At 36.9% G+C, this 21,192-nt stretch overlaps 1 long non-coding RNA gene across 1 annotated transcript; it reads left to right on the top strand.

The window, feature by feature from the left end:
• Positions 1-2,790: 2,790 nt before the first annotated feature.
• LOC140626886 (uncharacterized) lies at positions 2,791-19,263 on the top strand. The gene is made up of 3 exons (XR_012025874.1): positions 2,791-3,196; positions 8,057-8,210; positions 18,984-19,263. It is a non-coding gene; the product is annotated as an uncharacterized lncRNA (long non-coding RNA).
• Positions 19,264-21,192: the final 1,929 nt, after the last annotated feature.

Raw genomic sequence — 21,192 nt, 5'->3', positions numbered from 1 at the left:
TCTTTTCACCTGTGATGCAATTCCTTGCTTAATATTCTGTGCACCTGCCCAGCCTCCCCTCCCCACCCCCAATGTGTGCTGTATTAGGGGCAGAACTATCTCATCTATTACTTTCTCCCCAGAATCGATCACAATCCTTAATACAAAAGGTGCTCAACATGTATTTACTGAATGGATGAACTAATGACTGAATGAAAAATGAATGAATAGATGTATGAATGAGAATCTGTAGACCTAGCTTCTAGATAATGCTGTTTGTATGGCCTTTGGGAAATCACTCACATTTCTGCCTTAGCTTCCTCAAGTTCAAAATGAGAACGGTAGGCAAGACAATTTCTAAAATCTTGACAGACCTCCGTGTATTTGATTCTGTGATGAACCCTTCAGAGTAATCCTCCCTTCAGAATACCCTTTTTTTTTAACCGAAGGAATGTTCTGAATTTCATGTGTCATATTGAGAAAGAATTGCTTCCATAAGCAAATTTGTAGCTAATAACCCAAATATAGAGGTTTGGTTTATTTTTTTTAGCTTTTGAGGCAAAGTCTTGAACTGTTGCAGGCTTTGTACATACTATCTGCTATACAATGTTGAGACTATCACAGAAAAATCAAATAGTAGTTAATTAAATAAAATAGGGTCCTATTTGACCTATATCCACACAGATAAGTAACAATGTAAACCTTATCTCATTTAATTTTTTCATTAAGCCATTTCAAAAATAAACTTAGTATAAAACAAGACAACTGGAGTATAAAAATGAAAGTATAAGCTCATTACCATTATCTAAAATAATGTTAAATCTAAAAATGTTTTAGTCATTGCCTATATGAATTCAAACAGAAATTAAAGAAGGGAAAGAGATGAATATGGCAGATGTTATATTGAGTATAGAGTGAAGGACCTTTAGAAGGTGTTCAAATATGTGTGGATGATGTACTGATGAGAGTCTGGCCCAGGCAATTAGTCCATCAGAATTACTACCCTTTTTATTTGCATCTTAACTGCTCTGTTCCTGGTCCATCCAAGAAGACTGTCAGATAATAATAGCTAGCATTCATTCAGAGATTACTACGTGTCAGGAATCATGACATGAAATGTATTATTATTTCCAGTTTATACGTTAGGAAATTATAAAATAAATGGGAGCACAGAGAATCAAATACAGGCTGTCTGAATAAAACCCAAACAGGTGGTTACTGTGTGCATTGCCTCTGCTACCTGCTTGCTCTGATTATACTTCCAGCAGTCAACATAGTTTCTGGCACATAGTAAGTGCTCAGTTTATATTTGTTGAATTAATAAATGAGTAAATAGATGAAAAGATGGGATTCTAGAAGTATAAGAAGAGGCCAGAAATGTAAAGATGGTTTGGGTAATTGGTCAAGACACCAATGAAGTTATCTTTATCAGAGATATCAGAGAAGCACCATTTTTCAGTTTAGAAAAAGCATATTGTGGGATGCCTGGGTGGCTCAGAGGTTAAGAGTCTGCCTTTGGCTCAGGGTGTGATCCTGGGGTCCTGGGATAGCGTCCCACATTGGGCTCCCTGCATGGAGCCTGCCTCTCCCTCTGCCTATGTCTCTGCCTCTCTCTGTGTCTCTCATGAATAAATAAATAAAATCTTAAAAAAAAAAATAAGGATATTGTCATGGAAGTGCATTTGTGACTTGCAGTATGGAGTGTGTGTTTTCTTGTGCTAGCACAAATAATCATCTTAAAATGATAAAGTCTAACCTTAAAAGTGAGATTTAGGTATTATATTCCAATTTATAGCCAAACTAAATGTGACGGAATATAAACTCCTGACAAGGTAGGATTATAATGGAAATCTTGGCAGTTCTTCAAGTATGCTTCTAGAATACATCATCATATTTTAACTCTTCATATTTAGGCCTGGAATAAAGTTAAATTACAGTATTTTCCCCACAGTCATTTAATCTAATAATTATAATTTAATCTGTTCAGTTGTTCATCTTGATATGATCACTGGGCTTTTCTTTACTCACCAGACAGTAATCAGTGGGTTGCAAAAGATTCATTAAGATAAAATATTTTTAATTGGGGGGAAAAAAAAAAGGTCACACTTTTTCCACTATCATTAAACACTTGTCAAACAATGACTCCAAATGGGAAAAGACAATTTGATGTACTAAGAAATCTTTAGGTCCTGGTTTGAAACATATGGAAAAATATAAACTGGACTCTGAAGCTTACTACACTATAGTTGTGTGTTTGTATGGTTTTCATAATGCAGTTGTAAAAGAATCACTGCTGGAAAACTCTGATATTACTAGTTCCTTTGTATATCTTTCTGGACCTAAGAATTGGCAATGTCAGTAAATTAGTGAAATGTGCCATGGAAATAGCCTAGAGGAAACAGAATTTATATATGCGTGCATATTGAAACTACGTGTTTTTAAACAAGTATAGAAAAATCCTTAGAATTATCAAGGCATAACTTTAAAATGAAACTGTTCATGATTAATGATAGACCTAGGGTTTTACACAATTTTGAAAGATTTCCTATGAAATGTATCAGAGTAAAAATTCATTGTATAGCAGCACAACTATGACCCAAATGCTTAAGTTGACACACGTTCAAATTCTTTAATGTATTTGCATATGAACTAATTATTGTTTTCATTTATTGTTATTTGAAAACATCATTAAAATATAAACAGAACTATAATATCAAGATGGAAATTAGGTGAAAATAACTTTTCACTCTCTCTGATTTCAAATTATAGAAGCCAAATTCCCTAAACTGTGTATTTCAGAAGTAAGTTCTCCTAAGTTTCATTGTTTTTCAATGATTTGTACTCAATATGAGTAATATTTACTTGATACAGAGAGAAAACTGAGTTGACCTTCAAGAACTTAAAAAAAAGTGGGTATTTTGTGGTAAGACTCCTAGATGTTTCAAATTCTGTTCTGTCTTCCTGTTCATAAAAGAAGGTTACATACCCTTCCCACAATGAAATGTGGATACTAATGATGTTCATCACTTATAGGCCTGGTCCTTGGAATGTGGCGTAAGATCTTTCATGATGTTTTCCCTGTTGACATGACAGGAAGTGAAGATATTCATAATGATAAAGCCACAAAGTTAGAAGAATCCTGAATCCCTGAATTTTTACTTAGAAGAATACCACCGAGGAGAACTCATTCAGCCTATATAAGACTATGGCATGAGTGGTAAGTATGATTTTTATCATATTATCCACTGAGATTTGGAGATGGCTGATAATAACAGCCTAGTTTTAATTACCTTAACATACAGAAAAGTTTGTATCGGGTGGGATTGATGGTGAAACAAAAACCTAAATTATAGGGCATTGGTATAGCAGTTGGGCATGAGCTTTGCAGAAACAAAGGACAGGATGGCTAGAAATTCTTAGCCTTCTTGAGCTATAAAATCCAGTTACATTTAGAACCCAAAGAATAAAGATGGGATTTTTGAGGCACATTGGTTCAGTAAAACTTTTCCATTTCAGAAAGTGACTAATAGCTGTCAAAGGAAGAGACCATCACTTACTACTGAAACAAAAAAGCAAACAAAGCCCTGAATTCATTGCTTATGAAGAAGAGGAGAGCTATGCTTGTAAGATATATATAGTCCATGAGCAGAGATTGGCTTCAGATACACAGGATTTGGGGAAGCCAGGACCTGAAAGTCTTTCAGAAACAGAAGTTGGAGGTTAATCTTCAGTTATAATATTGAGACTGTTGTTGCCTGGCTTTCAGAAGGGTGTTCACTGGAGTGAGGGTGTTGTTGATTGGTTTTCAAAGTATGATTACAGATGCAAAGTTGTCATTGATTACGTAGGATGGATTAAAACCAGTTCAAGTTTTTATTCCTTGCTATGGCCAGAAAACAATTCATCTTTTTCTAGGGGATTAAGGACTTTTCATTTTGGGGCTAAGATGAAATTTTTAAAATATATTTTTCTCACTCATGGTTTTCTGTAGTCCTAAAATAATCACTCTGGAGCTGAGAGACAAAGTCATCAGAAAGAAGAAGTGAAGTAAAACCATCTAAGGACTTTATCTGGAAAAGAACATTAGGTATGATTATTGACAAGTTTCACTAAATTAGAACCAACTGGATATAGGTCAAATAGGTCAAAAGCCTACTACTAAGTTTTTGAAGGAACTCTATTGCCAGAGATCCATGAACAAGGACTTTCATGAACCCTAGGCCTCCAACTTTTCATGACCACAATGTTGGCATGTACCCCAATGTCCACCTTCAATAAATTAAAGGAGAAAAATAGGCCACAAAGAACACACTGGAGCAGGGGCCATGGAGAGGTTTAGATCTTGAGAGAGCTCTTCAGTATCACAATATGGCTTCAGAATTATAGGGTAGAAAGGGGCAATCAAGTTACAACTTGGAAGCATTTGAATTCACTGGGTAGAGAGGATTAACATCCCAGGATATTTTAGATTGCTCAACTTGGAGTCCTAAAGGAACTTCATCCATGTTCAGTTGTAGTTGCTGAAGGAATCCCAGTTCTACCCAGGCACTGGAGTGACAATAATAAATGGGGGTGTGAGTGGGGAGATGGCTTTCAGATTTAATGATTGTGAAGTTACATCGTACTGCATTTTAACTTAGAGCAAGGAAATTTGTACTACAATTATTCCCTGCAGATTTGATAACAAAATAAACATTATACTCAAATTTGAGGCATCTCTACATTGACTTACTATGTACAACCACAGAGAATCCATTATTATATCCTTTTGTTTTGTGCCTTTGCTCTGGTAAGCTATATTGAACTACAAATCTCAACATAATTTGAAATAAGGAATAGAGTAATGATAGTGTGCATCCCAGGAGAGAATCAAGTCTGGAGTTAGTTTGATTAGTACAAGCCTTGACCATGTCAGCACACTCTGGTAACAAAATCTAAACTACATGTTACAGAAAGAGGTGCATAAACAAGAGGGGTTAGGACGTCATGAGGACAGGAGCTGGGCTATCATGAGGAAATCTGTGTGTGTGTGTGTGTGTGTGTGTGTGTGTGTGTGTGTGTGTGTAGTGGTGGCTAGTCATACCTCTTTAGGTTTAATGGTTAAGAAATGAAAGTACCAGAGAATGTTCAGAAGGAACTGCTTTTCCCTTTGCATCCTGGTTCTGTAAAATACTTCTGCTAGCATAGCCATATGGGCAGCTTGCCCATCTCTTACTCACTCCTGAAGGAGATTGAGTTATCTGATTGGTGGATGACAACCATGGATGGTATTTGTGAAATGAATGGAACTGATCCACTAATGGCGGTGAGCCCCAAATCAACTTGAGGCAGGAATTCTACTCTAGATCTGGATGTTCCCATAGGCAGGCTAGCCCAAGGACTCAGGTTGAAAAGGAAGAGCAAGTCTCTTTCATCAAGAGATCTAAAGTCATGTTATCCAATTGGCCTTATCAGAAATAAAGCTGAAATCCAATCATGAAATGGGCAAAAGACATGAACAGAAATCTCACAGAGGAAGACATAGACATGGCCAACAAGCACATGAGCAAATGCTCTGCATCACTGGCCATCAGGGAAATAAAAATCAAAACCACAATGAGATACCACCTCACACCAGTGAGAATGGGGAAAATCAACAAGGCAGGAAACCACAAATGTTGGAGAGGATGTGGAGATAGGGGAACCCTCTTGCACTGTTGGTGGGAATGTGAACTGGTGCAGCCACTCCTGGAAAACTGTGTGGAGGTTCCTCAAAGAGTTAAAAACAGACCTGCCCTACGACCCAGCAATTGCACTGCTGGGGATTTACCTCAAAGATACAGATGCAACGAAACGCCGGGACACCTGCACCCCGATGTTTCTAGCAGCAATGTCCACAATAGCCAAACTGTGGAAGGAGCCTCGGTGTCCATCGGAAGATGAGTGGATAAAGAAGATGTGGTCTATGTATACAATGGAATATTCCTCAGCCTTTAGAAACAACAAATACCCACCATTTGCTTCGATGTGGATGGAACTGGAGGGTATTATGCTGAGTGAAATAAGTCAATCGGAGAAGGACAAACATTATATGGTCTCATTCATTTGGGGAATATAAAAAATAGTGACAGGGAATAAAGGGGAAAGGAGAAAAAATGAGTGGGAAATATCAGAAAGGGAGACAGAACATGAAAGACTCCTAACTCTGGGAAACGAACTAGGGGTGGTGGAAGGGGAGGTGGGCGGGGGGTGGGGGTGACTGGGTGACAGGCACTGAGGGGGGCATTTGATGGGACGAGCATTGGGTGTTATTCTATATGTTGGCAAATTGAGCACCAATAAAAAATAAATTAATATAAAAAAAAGAAAGAAAGCTGATATTTTCATCTCCATCTGGGTCTGATTTCTCAAATGTATCTGAACATGAGAGGGGAAGAAAAGAATATTATTTACTGCTTCTCTGAACATCAACCCTCCTCCCTATGAATCCCGTGTTACTGCCTTAGCTTGGGATGACTGACACCAAAAAGCCTTTCTTTTATGACAAACAAATCCCTGACTTACAAGTAGACTTAACCCTAATTTACATTTTCCATAAAGTGAGATACACCTAGGTGGTAACTCTGGGTCCATCGTGATCTGAGCATGGGCACAATAAGCCATCTTCCCTGAACTTGTTTTCTCTCTGGCAGGACTGTACTTATCCTCAAATGATACCTACTTTAAAAAGCAGCTAGTACCAGGCCCAGTACAATAGGTGTTCAACAATAGATTATTCTTTTTAGTATTAGTAAATAACTTCTTAAGCAAAAAGCAAATTTTTGAAATCATGTGTCACAGTGTCTAGGACATCATAGTTGGTAAATACTAATTCCTCTTAGTTCAGTCTTTGCCCCTGAAGAATGAGTAATAGAATCCAAACTAAAGAAGTTCTGCTTTATTTGTTAAATAAAAAAAAGTGCCATGTAAAAATCTTATAAAGGAACATCTGTCAAGTGAAAGTCATACATCTTTACTTGGGAAAGTTCTAGTTTGTGCTCCATTATTTATGGTACAGGTTTAAGATCATGTTGGGTGGCCCAGCTGTTCCTCCTGTGTTTTAAGAATGTCGGGCACTGCATACTTCCTAAATCCAAAAGCAATAGCTCTTTCCCTTATGATCCAGCTCAAGATGGAGTTAGAGTTGGTTGGACAAAAAGTTGAGTAGGGCCATAAACCAAAGCTGGGCTTTTCTTCTTCTAGTTTGCATGCTTTCTGTGGTTTACAATGTGATTGGTAACCAGGAAAGCTCCATATAACCAGTTCACTGCATCTGGGTTAAGATGTATGCAAAATTATAAACATTGGCAACAGCCTCAGTGGAGGAGAGGCACCATGTTTATTCAAGAATATGGCATGATAGTAATCCAACTTCTGGCATATGATTTATTTTTTAAGGCCAAAAATCAAATGACCCACGTTAGAAGGCTTTTATTGAAGCCTCAGGCATGTAGTGCTTATTTGATTTTTAGAAGAAATCGAGGAGATACGTAGGTGTGTAAAGGGGGAAGGGCAGAGAGGGTTAAAAAAAAACCCTCTTGTTAACACGAAATCCATTTTAGAGATTTTTTTCAATCTTTGAAAGAGTGATATTACTGGACCAAATGATAGTCTCTCCATAAAGAAAACACTATCCCACTTCTCAAAGTAATTCTTAATATGCATCTAAAGTTTCATTGTTAAAGAGTCAAATTTTCCAAATCAGAGAAAAGTATTACTTCATGGTTCCCAAGTTTCCAATCACTTACCATATGAAACATTGAAGTTTAAGAGTCAAATGCTCCAAGTGAAAAGCATCTGTTTGATGTCGGCGAGGTCTCTGACAAATTCAGTGTTAAAAGACTCTTTGTGCTGCTCTTTGAAAATATATCACTTTATAATAAATCTCTGGGTTTTGCCACACTTGGTGATGAGGTTTGCTTTATAGACTTACGCAGGAGGATCTGCTGGCCGCCCCTGGCTCTCCGTGAGATGAGAGTGGCAGATCTGAAAATCCAAATTAACAGATGGCTTCACGTTTAGGTGCTGACCGAGGTATCTGTATTTTCTTTACATTCAGGACACACATTTTCCTAAGAGGGGAGGCTCCTGGCCTATCCAGCTGCATGTTTCTTCTCCATTTCTGGGAAAGAAGATACCAAATTGTAAAAGATGCAAGGAATTAAAGCTGCTGAAACGTTAATGATGGAAGAAGCTGAGGCCACATCATTACGGTACATGGGTTCGGATGTTGGTGGTACCAATTATTTCAGCCACTGTGGGAGCTGGTTGATTTTTGCACAGAGAAGGAATTCAATGTATAATATTCGATTTTGTGGTTGCTTTGGCTCACAATGGCCACAGTAAAAGTGAGTGTTTTACTCAACATTGAAGAGTGTTGTGATTGTGAATTAAATACCTGAAAAGTGACACATTACTTTTTTAAAAAGATTTATTTATTCACTTATTTCAGAAAGAGAGAGAGAGAGAAAGAGAGAGGGAGGGAGAAAGTGCGCACATGTGCCACAGGAATGGAGGAGGGGGGCAAAGGGGCAAGGAGAGGAGGAGGGAAAGAATCCCAAGGAGACTCCCTGCTGAGCGTGGAGCCAGACATGGGGCTCCATCCCACAACCCTGAGATCATGACCTGAACCAAAATCAAGAGTCTGATGCAAATCAAGAATCAGGTGCCCCAAAAGTCGCATACTTCTTTAGGAAACTTGTATGATCACCATAGGACCATAGGATAGCACAGAAAAGCACAAAGGAAGTGGATCCCTCCACTATAAATAAACACTTTGGTGTGCACTGATTTCTCTTACACACACATACACACAAACACACACACACTTATGTGTGTCTTTAAAAAAAAAAATAACAGACTCCTTCGCATATTGTTCAACGTAGTAGTTTTGTCAGATAATATGTCAGGAACATCATTCAGTTTCCCTGTGTGAGGTATGTGTGTCTACGCACATGTATGTTAATTTTAATGGTTGCAGAATATTCCATTATATGGATATCTCACAATGAAACAATCACTCAGCCAAATAACTAGATTATCACCAATAACTTATGTATACCCTCAGGCCTCTGACATATTTTATTCCCTTTCCCTGCCACCAAAAGAAACCACTGTCTTGAGGTTCTCTGTTTATATTTATCCTTTTCTTGCTTAAAAAAAAAAACAAAACAAAACAAAACAATGACACACTCTCAGACACATACGCTCATGAGCAGGTTCAACATGTGGCTTACTTTTTCTGTTATCTGGCCTTTATAAAAATCATCTTATCTGTGGTCTTTCTTGTATACCTAACATTACTAATGTTTTTAAGAGTCATCCATATTAGTGAGTGTAATTCATTCCTGTGTAATATATTCCATGGTGTTCAAATACCCCTATTTATATGCATTCTGCTGTTGACTGACGTTTGAGGTAAGGGATTTGTGTGTGTGTGTGTGTGCATGTGACGCTCTCATGAACACTACTGACATGAATATTCTTGTGCATGTCTCCTGATATATGTACAAAAATATCTATTGTGATCCAGAAAATACCAGATCATAAATTATGCTAACGTTTGGCTATACAATAAAATGTCATTTTTTTTTTTTCCTGAAGTGACTTGTACCCATTTCTACTCTCATGCAAAGTACACAAAAGTCACACACACTGGACTTTTTTTTTTTTTTTAGATATTCTTATGTGGGTGTAGCAGTATGGCATCAGGCTTTTTTTTTTTTTTTTTTGGCATCAGGCTTTGACTATTATTTATCTCTTGACTAGTGAAGCTGAACACCCATTCATATGTTTATTAGGCATTTGGATATTTCTTTTGTAAAATGTCTGCTCATATCTTTTACCCATTTTCTACTGGCTTCATAGCCTATTTATTTAACTGTGGGAATTTAATAACACATTCTGAGTTTGCTGTTGAATAAATGGGTGGCAAATATTTTTTCTCCCATCCTCTGATTTACCATCCCACTCTTTTTATGGTATCTTTTGATGAAGTGAAACTCATAATTTTAACTTAATCCAATTTGTTAAATATTCCTGTTATAGTTAGCATGTTTTGTGTAGCACCAATTGTGTTTAAGAAATATATTTGCCTCACCAGAGTCACAGATACCATCCTATGTTGACTTCTGAAAGTTTAGACGTATTACCCTTTATAGTTAGATCTACATTTTATCTAAAACTTATTTTTGTGTATGGTACAAGATTCAAGATTCACATCTTTTCCATATAAATATTCAATTTACATAGCATCATTAACTGAAGTCACTATGTTTTCCTACCAATCCCCTGTTACCCTTGTCATAATCTGGTAACCATATATATGTGAGTCTATTTCCCTCTGTTCTATTGGTCTATTCTCATATCAGTGGCTCAAAATATTAATATTATTTTATAATAGGTCTCAAGGTGTGGTAGCAGTAGACTTCCAGCTTTGTATTTATTCTTATAGTTAGACCTGACTATTGTAAGCCCTTTGAATTTCCTTATATATTTTAGAATCGTCATGTCAATAGCCACAAAAAAAAAAAAAAAAAAAAGACATTTTGACTGGAATTATATTGAAGTTATAGTTCAATTTGGGGACAATAGATACCATTGCAATAATGATGTTTGCTTTAATGAGCAAAATATATTCTTCCAACTATTTAGGATTACTTTAGTTTATCTTGATAATGTTTTGGATTTATTTTTTTTAGTTTTTAATGTAGAGATCATGTATATTTTTATATTTATTCAGAGATGTATGCTGTTTTTTAGTGTAAATGTAGTTTTCAAATTTAATTTTGTGTTTGTTGCAGTATATAGAAATATGATTTGTTTTTATTGATCCGGTATAAAGCAAACTTGCAAATTTCACTCATTTTAATAGTTTGGTTGTACACCACTTGGGTTTTCTATGTTTAAAATCATTTTATTTTCAAATATTGTGATTCTATTCCTTCTTCTTTTTTTTTTATTCTATTCCTTCTTCTTCAATTCTTATGCCTTTCATTTCTTTTCTTGCCTATTGCACTAAGCAGGACCTCTGGTTCAATTTGAATAGAATTGCCAAGAGTAGACAACCTGTGTCCATTCCCAATATCAAGGGGGAAATCTTTCAATAGATAACAAATAAATATGATGTAGATATTTTGTAGATATCTTTCATCAAATTAAAGAAGCTTCCTTCTATTCCTAGATTCTAAGAGTGTTTATCGTAAATGAATGTTAAACATTATTTTTCTATCTATAAAAATCCATGAGTTTTGAATTGAAACCCCACTTGATCATGATATGCTATTCTTTTTATGTGTAGTTAGATTTGGTTTGCTAATATTTTATTTAGGGGTTTTTTGCCTATTTTCATAAGATAAATTTGCCTGTAATTTTCCTCTTTGTAATGTTCTTATCAGGTTTTTCTATCAAAGTTTAATTGCATCATAAAATGAGTTAGGAAGTGTTCCTTTTTTCCTATTCTCTAGAAAAGTTTTTATAATATTGGTTTTATTACTTCCTTAAATGTTTGGGAGAATTCACAAGTGAAACCATCTGGGCTTAGAGTTTCTTGGGGAGGTTATTTAATAACTGATCCAATTCATTAATAGGTAAAAAACTAGTTTGATTTTGTACTTATTCTTCTGTTAGGTGTCAGTAGGTATATTTTTCAAGAAACGTGTACTTTTATATAAATTTTCAGATGTAAAAAAAATAAAAAAATTTTTCAGATGTATTGGTATATACCTTTATAATTTTCTCTTATACTTTTAATATCTATACAAAATGTAGTAATGGCCACTTTTATCAAAAGGCTAATTTGAAGCACCTTGCTTTAATAATGTCTTATTAGTCTTGCTAATTTTCCTTTTGAAAGAACCATCTTGGTTTTGCTTTATTGATCCTTCTGACTTCATGTTTGTTTTCCTATTACACTAATTATTGCCCTAACCTTTATTATTTTTCATCCCCTTCTCTAATTTGATTTCATTTGCTGTATTTTATGTATTTATTTAAAATAGACATCTGATTGTTCCTTTCAACTTTCTTTCCAATATATGTATTTAAGGCTACATGCTTCTCTCTACCTATGGTTTTAGTTACATTCCAAAGGTTGTCATATTTTAATTACCATTTAATTCAAATTATTTTTCAATTTCTATTGTGGTTGTTCTTTACAAACCCCATTTGGCCATAATGTACCATTCCTTTTTGTATTGCTAGATTTGCTTCACTACTATTTTATGTAGAATTTTTTCATCTATTTCTAAGATAGATTTGCCTGTCATTTTCCTTTTTGTAATGTTCTTATCAGTTTTTTCTAACCAAAGTTTAATTCCATCATAAAGTGAGTTAGAAAGTGTTCAAGTTGGTCAACGGGTGACAGTTTCTTACTTGGGAGGGGAGTGTGGTGGATGATCTGAAAATGTCCTTATTTTGCATTTAAGACTATATATACTGCATAGGGGAAGGTGGGAAAAATAAGATAAAAACAGAGAAGGAGGCAAACCATAAGAAACTATTAACAAACTGAAGGTTGCTGGAGGAGAGGTGGGTCGGGTGAGGGATGATAGGCTGATAAGTAATGGGGATTAAGGAGGGCACCTGTTGTGATGAGTGCTGGGTGTTGTATGTAAGTGATGAATCACTAAATCCTACACCTGAAACCAATACTACATTATATGTTAACTACCTTGAATTTAAATTTTTAAAAAGACTATATACACTACATAATGAATTCTACTTTGGCATTTATTTTCTTTCAGCACTTTGAAGATGTCAGTGCACTGACTTGTATAATCAGTTATTTCCAGTTGTCTTACTGTTGCTTCTTTACAAATTATGTGTATTTTCTCCCCTAGCTTCTAAGATTTTTCTCTTTGTATTTTATTTGTAGCAGTTTTAATATGATGTCCCTGGTTATGAATTTCTCTCTTTTTTTCCTTGGTGTTCATGGTGATTCTTGAAGTTGTGGACTTATGTTCTTCTCAACTCTTACCTATTTTAGTATTATTTCTGTCCCATTGTCTAATTTTTCTTCTGGAACTCCAGTTCACAGATTAATCCTTTTCACTGTGCCATATATATATTTTTGCCCTCTTTTCCATGCTTTTTTTTTTTTATTTTTCTATTTTTGCTTCAGTGTGGATATTTCCCTCCATTTTCTGGCTTACAAATCTTCTTCAGCTGCATGAAGCCTAATATTAAACCCATTTATTAAATTCTTAAATGGGGTTCCTGAGTTTTTACTTTTGGAGTTTAAATTTGCTTCTTTTATATATTGATTCCAATTTTCTTTTTTTATTATTGATTTATTTTAGAGAGAGTATGTGCATGAACAGGGCGGGGTGGGGAAGGCAGAGGGAGAGGGAGAATCTCAAGTAGACTCTCTGCTGAGCACGGAGCCCTACTCCCAATTCCATCCAATGACTGTGAGATCATGACCTGAGCTGAAATCAAGAGCTGGATGCTTAACCAACCGAGCCACCCAGGTGCCCCTAGAGATTCTAGTTTTTTGCTAGTATTCTTGATCTTTAATTACAACTATTTTGATATCCACATTTGAAGACTCTAATTTTCCAATCTCTTGTGCATCCATTTCTCTTTTTTTAAGATGTTTTAAATTTTTAGTTATCTCTACAGTCAACAGGGGCTCAAACTCATGACCCCAAGATCAAGGTTTGCACACTACACTGGCTGAGCCAGCCAGGTGCCCCTGCATCTTTTTCTATTATCTACTTTTTTTCCTTGATTTTCATTTGGTCTTGTCCCATGGAATGCCAGATATTTCATAGGAAAACATGAGAAATAATTTGATGCTTTGAATGATGTTATCTTTCTCCAGAGGGTTAACTCTATTTTATTAGGCAGTGAGCCTAGGAAAGATTATTGTAATCCAATCATACACTAAGCAGATTTGATCAGTTTTCAGTCTTTGTGAGATTTTGTCTATATACAGTTGATTGCTAACACTAGAATGAATCCCTTCAAGGACCTAAGAAAAAGTGTTATATGTTTAATAAAGCCCGCCCCCTTGATAGTTTCCAAATTAAAATTTTTATCCCCCCCCAAAAAAATAAAAATAAAATAAAGTAAAATAAAATAAAATTTTTATTCCCCACCCTAGTAAGATTGAAAGATTTGCTCACCTCAGTGACTTCTTCAGTTATGGTTTGCAAACTAGCAAATATCTTGAGGAGAAAAGTGGAGATGAATGTTGCATACTCACCTCTCTGTTCTTCCCCTCTGTATCATATCTTGTTCCCTCAAGTTCATGCTGCCTTGCTAGTTCTCTAGTGCTTTAGAACTGATGTTTATATCTGTCCAGTGTTTTTAGCTGTACTCCATCGGATGATTGTGCTAAAAGTATTGCTGAATTTTTAAATATGAGGGAGTTAATGGAATACTTCAATGCAAAGACAAAGAGTAAAAATATTAAAAGAATGATATCATGAGGTAAAATATCCAAGACCTGAAGAATAGATCAAGGAAGCTAACATGAGAATACATTCCAGAGTAAGAAATAAAACCCATGAAAAAGGGAAAGTAATTTACCATGGGAAATTCATCAAGGATAAAATGATTTTTTTTTTCTATATTGAAGAAAGAGCTGAATCTAATCCTTAGACTCCATGTGTTCCAGGATGGGGTGACACAAGACACATTTTGTCATAACTTGAACAAAACTTCCTTTTTTAAAAAAAGATTTTATTTATTTATTCATGAGAGACACACAAAGAGAGCCAGCAACATAGGCAAAGGGAGAAACAAGCTCCCTGCAGAGAGCCCAATGCAGGATTCAATCCCGGGAGCCTGGGGTCATGCCCTGAACCAAAGGCAGACGCTCAACTACTGAGCCACCCAGGCGTCCCCTGAACAAACCTTCTGATCTCATAGGCTAATAAAGAAAAATCTTCCAAGCTTCCAAGCAAAAGGAACTTACCAGACATCAGGGAATATAAATTAAAATCACAAAGCGATGTCACTTCACACTTACTAGAATGGTTATAATAAAAAGCACAGATAATAGGAAGTGTTGGAAGAGAGGTAGAAAAATTAGAACCTTCAGATACTCTTGGCGGGAATGTAAAATAATGTGGCTGTTTTGAAAAATAATTTGGTAGTTCCTCAAAAATTAAACATACAGTTAACTATTAGCAGTTTTGCTCCTAGCTGTGTTCTAAAGAGAAATGAAAACTTTTGTCCATATAACTTATATGTGAATGTTCACATATTTCAATGTTTAAATGAAAACAATCATTTTTGCATATCAGTTACTTTGTTTCTTTTTTTAAAAAGTTTATTTATTTATTTGAGGGAGAGAAAGAGTTGGGGGGAGGAGCAGAGAGAGAGGAAAAGAGAAATGTTAAGAAACTCTAAGCAGACTCCTCACTAAGTGTGGAGCCCTACGTGGGACTCGATCTCACAACCCTGAGGAAACGTCAGACTCTTAACCAACTGTGCCACCCAGGAGCCCTGTGGCTACATTGTTTCACTGAGTGGTCTCTCACCTTTTTCTTTTTTTCTTAATCACTGCTCTCCGTATCCTCAGAATCGGAATCTTCCAAGAGGCAGCCTCTATCTAGGTCTGCATCCCACATTATTGACAAAAGAGTCAACTCTGTTCTAACAGGTGGATATTAATTATTGGTGATGGTGTCAGAGAAATAAAGATAAATTGGTTTTTCACAACACAGGTTGGAAGGATACAGATTTAGATACAATATTTTGTTTTGTTTTGTTTTGATTACCCTTTGGCACATCTGACAATTTCCAGTTATCTGAGAATATATTTTTTCCTGCAAAGCCCTTTGTAAAAAGACAGAAAAAGTTCTTGTTAGTTAGGCCTTTTTATTTAACATAGATTTACAGTGCAAAGGGAAACATTAAGTACCAACTTGAGCAAAATAAATTCGTAGACTCTCCAAAGTAGAGTCGATGGCTTTATACCTGATGACTTTATACCTATGACTCCAGGCTGACCCCGTTATCTTGGAGTCTGTCTCCATGTGACACCTGGAGAGGAATGTTTGCTTGGGCAAACCCAGATAGGCAGTCTGGAGTCCTGTGGGTGGGATTCTGGGCTAACCTGGTCTTTAGATGGTCTTTTCTCCTATTTGGTTTTTAAAAGGTCAGTGTGTGAACCACTTCAATGTCTCCCACTGTTTTCCTTTGCATTTTACAATGCCTGTGTGAGCTCCAGAAAGGATCACATTTATTGTGCATGCCATTCAATTTAGATCCTACTAGAGCAAATAATTATAACAACTCAGAGGAAAAAACTGGAAAATAAGTCCCTGATGTAAAACCAGTCACAGGGCCAAAACGGTAGTGCCAATTATGATTTCAGTGCCTTACACACATTACACTGCCAACAGCCTTTTAAGAAATATATAATTTATTGTTGGTCTGGATGGGCATATTAATATTTGTTCTCAAGCAGCCAACTGTCTTTGTATTAAAGGTTAATATTGAAATTTTCAATTCACTTTTGCTAATTTTACTTTTTTTGTTGCTCTTAAATGAAGAATGTTAATGGCAATACATTGGCCAGGAGAGAAAGGATGCCCAAAGGCTGACTCAGCATGTGTGTGAACCTGGGGCACATACAGCACGTCCCATAATTTTCTAGCTAATGTTCTTTCCTTGATTACATGTATAAAAAGCAGCAAGCCAATCACTCAAACAACAAAAGCTTATCACATTCTCCTTTTGTTGAAGTCAGGGATCCAGGTCTCGTGAAAGTCTTAAAATTAAGACTATGATACCTGCCTCTTATATGAGTTTCTGCAGAGATGAATCATAAGCAAGTAAATGTTAGTCATGATACAACAGATATCCAATAGTCCGCCCTATAATGACAAAAATAAAATTGCAAAGAAATGCATCATTGTTAAACAAATTGCTTGTGCCAGTGTTAGAATAAAACTGAAAGGATATGAAAGATAAATAAAGGGGAAAGGAGAAAAAAATGAGTGGGTAATATCAGAAAGGGAGACAGAACATGAAAGACTCCTAACTCTGGGAAACGAACTAGGGGTGGTGGAAGGGGAGGTGGGCGGGGGTTGGGGGTCACTGGGTGCCAGGCACTGAGGGGGGCGCTTGACGGGATGAGCACTGGGTGTTATTCTATATGTTGGCAAATTGAACACCAATAAAAAATAAATTTATAAAAAGAAAAAAAAGAAAGATAAATAATCCTGTAAAAATGTTCCCTGTTATTGGCTATGTCAGAGAAGGATCAAAGTAAACTTACGGATGAATTAGTTAATGCTGGAAAAGACCACTCCAATTATTCTTTAAAAATAAACTTCAAAGTTGCAGGAAAACTACTTTTTGTATGAGCATTCATAAACCCTGGCATTTCTTCTTAAACAGTGCATGAATTCTCTTTTTGTGTTTCCCAAACCCTAAGAGGAATCCTCTGGAGTGACACAATCAGAGTCCAGAGAACACAGGATCATTTCAAACACAACCATTCATTAATACCCCTGGCAACATACCACTTACGTATTTATATCAAAATGTACCCATCACATAAACTTAGGACATTTTCCAAAGAACTAATGACGTGGAAACTTTGGCCAAAGTCAATAACAACAACAAAATAACCTGCCAGCTTTAGCCAACCCTTATCTACTTCAAGTACAAAGATTAAATAGTTCAAGTCTGGATGAAGCCCCAGTAAGCTCAAGTTCTGCCAAACCAAGAAAACTGAAATGTGGACAGGATATGCCTCTGCTTATCTGTGAGATGTAGTCATGCCTAGGGGGAACTAGGACATGACTATCCCTTCAATAAATGCCTCCTTATGCTTCAGCCCTGGGCTACCTCCTTTACTTATGGCATGTCATTTATAGACTATCCCCTTGAGGACCTCTGATTTATTCATTCATTCGATCACTGATTCACTAAATATTTATTCCTATTTTGCAGTTGGGGAAAATCTCCTAGAGAATAAATGTCAACAAGTAATTTACTCAAGATCACCCAGTCAGCTAGTAAACTGCAGAGAAGAGATTGAAGCAAGATAGATACGACTCGAAAGTCATGTTCTTTCCTCCATCTGGGGGCTCTCCAACAGGGGCTCCATCACAGTCATCTGGAGCTCTCACATGTACTTCTGAGTCTGATTCTGGTTTATCTGAGTGGAGTGTTCTGTGGTGGGGCCCAGGAATCTATTTTAACCAGGGCTTCCTGTGATTCTGATACGTGGTCAAGTGTAGGAACAATTAAAACGCAACATACTAGTTTTCTAACTCCTTTTTTTTAAGTTTTTTTTTTTAAGATTTTATTTATTTATTCATGAGAGACACAGAGGGAGACACACACACACACACACAGAGAGAGAGAGAGAGGCAGAGACGCAGGCAGAGGGAGAAGCAGGCTCCATGCAGGGAGCCTGTCGTGGGACTCAATCCTGGGTCTCCAGGATCAGGCCCTGGGCTGATGGCAGCGCTAAGCCACTGAGCCACCCGGGCTGCCCTCTAACTCCTAATACAATTACTGACCCCAAACACTTACTCAATAACTAATCATTTGGGGCGCCTGGGTGGCTCAGTCAGTTAGGCATCTACATTTGGCTCAGATTATGATCTCAGGGTCCCGGGATCAGGCCCTGCAACAGGCTCCCTGCTCAGGCTCCCTCTCTCTCTGTCCCCCTGCCCCCCACTTGTGCACCTGCCTGCACATGCTCTCTCTCTTTCTTTCAAATGAATAAATACAGTCTTTTAAAAAATAACTAGTACTTTATTTGACAAATATTTATTAAGCACCCAGTGTGTCCCTGGCATTGCTATTGGCATGGCAGTGAGCAAAAATTCCTGCCCTCTCTCTAGTTTAAGGCTAGAGGTGGGGACACAGGAGAGAAAGGAAAACATGAATAATAAGCAAGTTATACATCATGTTAGAAGATGGTTTAAGTGTTAAGAAACAAAATAGAGAAGAGCTTAAGGGATCCATGACGGTGGGTATTAAACAGGCCATCAGTGATGTCTTCTTCCCTGCAGAGGCGACATTTAAAGGAGATGAGGAATGAGCCATGTGCATCTCTCAGAAGAATAGCCGGGCAGATGGAGCAGCTAGCACAGAGGCACCAAGGCAAGTATGTGTCCGGTGCATCCAAGAAATATCCAAAAGGCCAAGATGGGTGCAAGAAGGAAGCAAGAAAGAGCTGTGAAAGTTGAAGTCAGAAAGATAAAGAAGGGAAGAATCAGGAACCAGGTGAGCTCATGGTGGGTCTTACAGGCTACCGTGCTTTTACTTTTGCTCGAAATCAAATGAGAAACAGTTGTTAGGCTTTGATTTAAAAAGTCATGCTGAGCTGCTTTATGAAAAACAAAGAATTCCCTTTACAAAGGCCAGAAGAAGATTCTGAAAGAGCTCTAGTCCAGACTTCTCTGAAAAGGCAGGTGTTTTCCTAGATTATTCCAGGGAAATGGTTACAATCTCACATGAAAGGAGGCTTCATTACTCTTTAGTCACCCATCTACTTCATTCAACTATTCATTAACCAAATATTTATTAAATCCACAACCTACCCTGTGTTAGGTGCTGTGCTAAGTGCAGAGGGCTTTATACGATTTATGACTTGGCCCCCAAAGTGCTCAGCAGCAGTGTATATGGTTCGGGTTGCCTGTGAAGTAATTGTTTATCTCCAACCTAATTACTTCCATTGTAATTAAGCCCCCTTTCCTTTGGCTGATTGTCAATAAGTGATGTAGTCAGCCAACGTGGCCACCAGGTTTATGTCTGTGACAGGCTAGGGCTGGCAGTGTCTTCTAAAGGTTTATTGGAAACGAAAGCTGTTGTATGCATAGGTTTACCTGAAGGGGAATAAGGGAGATTATTGGCAGAGAAGAAGGGGTACCAGAACGGAGGGCAGGAGCACTAGAAAGTGAGAAAGTTCTCTGGTTTCCTGAAGTTGAGGGCAGGGAAAAGGGAAAAAGGTGCTGCTTACTGTTTGGGGGAATAAGAAAGAAACATGAGTCAAACTAGCTGCTTTTTCTTATATAGTATATATTTTGAACTTATTTTATTGCCATTGAAGAGGGAAATGCTTTAGAGTAAGAGCAAAACATGGAATGGACCCAGGCCAAGGAAAAAAACCTTAACATAGTGACTAATTCTTTTAAGATGATTCAGTTTGCAGACTTCACAGGTAGTGGAAATAGTGTAGTAATGCACAACATAACAGAATAATAGTCACCTCAGTTTTCTTACTCAGAGGGATAAATAGTCAAGGACCAAAAATGTGATTAATATCTTGATTATGCTTTACTACAGGGACCTTTTAGTGGCCACATTTAAAAGATTTTTCTTTGTGCTTTACCTCTAAGCCAATAAATCTATGCTAACTTTATGGCATAATGGTTTTGTTTTATAAATATGTCAGCTTAAGGAATGATTGGAGCACATCCTACCTTCCCCATCCAATTTTTTATTCCTAAAGATTTAAACTGATAATCTGAATTTTTACTTTGTGCAGGGCATCTTGATTATAAATATATCATAAATCATAATTATAAACATATCATACTGTGAAGAAACAGAAAATCTCTCCGATACAGAAGACAACACTTTCTAAATATTTTCTTGCCATTTTAATTTCAAGAGTAAAGAAAAATACAAATGCAACTAGAAATCACAAAGGTACTGTTATCTCCCTGAAGTGGCAAAATATACATGATTTTTAAAATTACTGACATGAGATATAATGCGTGGTTGATAGTTCAAGTCTGATAGAGTATAAATTTCAAGCTTAGATATTGCTGATGGAAAATTAAATATAAAGGCTAAATTCAGACCTCTCCCAAGTCAGTAGCAGAGTCCTGATGGAGGAACAGTGGTGTAAAACCAAAGTATTATGCTTCACTCTGCCGGAGAAGCTGAGTGGTACCATGATAAGAGAAAACAAAAGAAAACAAAAGACAAGCTTGGAGATGCTCTTTGTTCATTTATTAATTTTTAATTTTTTTTTTTTATGATAGTCACAGAGAGAGAGAGAGGCACAGAGACATAGGCAGAGGGAGAAGCAGGCTCCATGCACCGGGAGCCTGACGTGGGATTCGATCCCGGGTCTCCAGGATCGCGCCCTGGGCCAAAGGCAGGCGCCAAACCGCTGGGCCACCCAGGGATCCCTATTAATTTATTTTTAAACAACATTTTGTAAAGATTATGTTGTCTTTTCAAAAAAAAATAGTGGGACTGGAGGAGTTG

The sequence above is a fragment of the Canis lupus genome, chromosome 38, assembly GCF_048164855.1.
Source record: "Canis lupus baileyi chromosome 38, mCanLup2.hap1, whole genome shotgun sequence".
NCBI classification, from domain to species: Eukaryota; Metazoa; Chordata; class Mammalia; order Carnivora; family Canidae; genus Canis; species Canis lupus.
The sequence above is the reverse complement of the archived record's forward strand: the minus strand, read 5'-3'. Positions and strand labels throughout refer to the sequence as shown.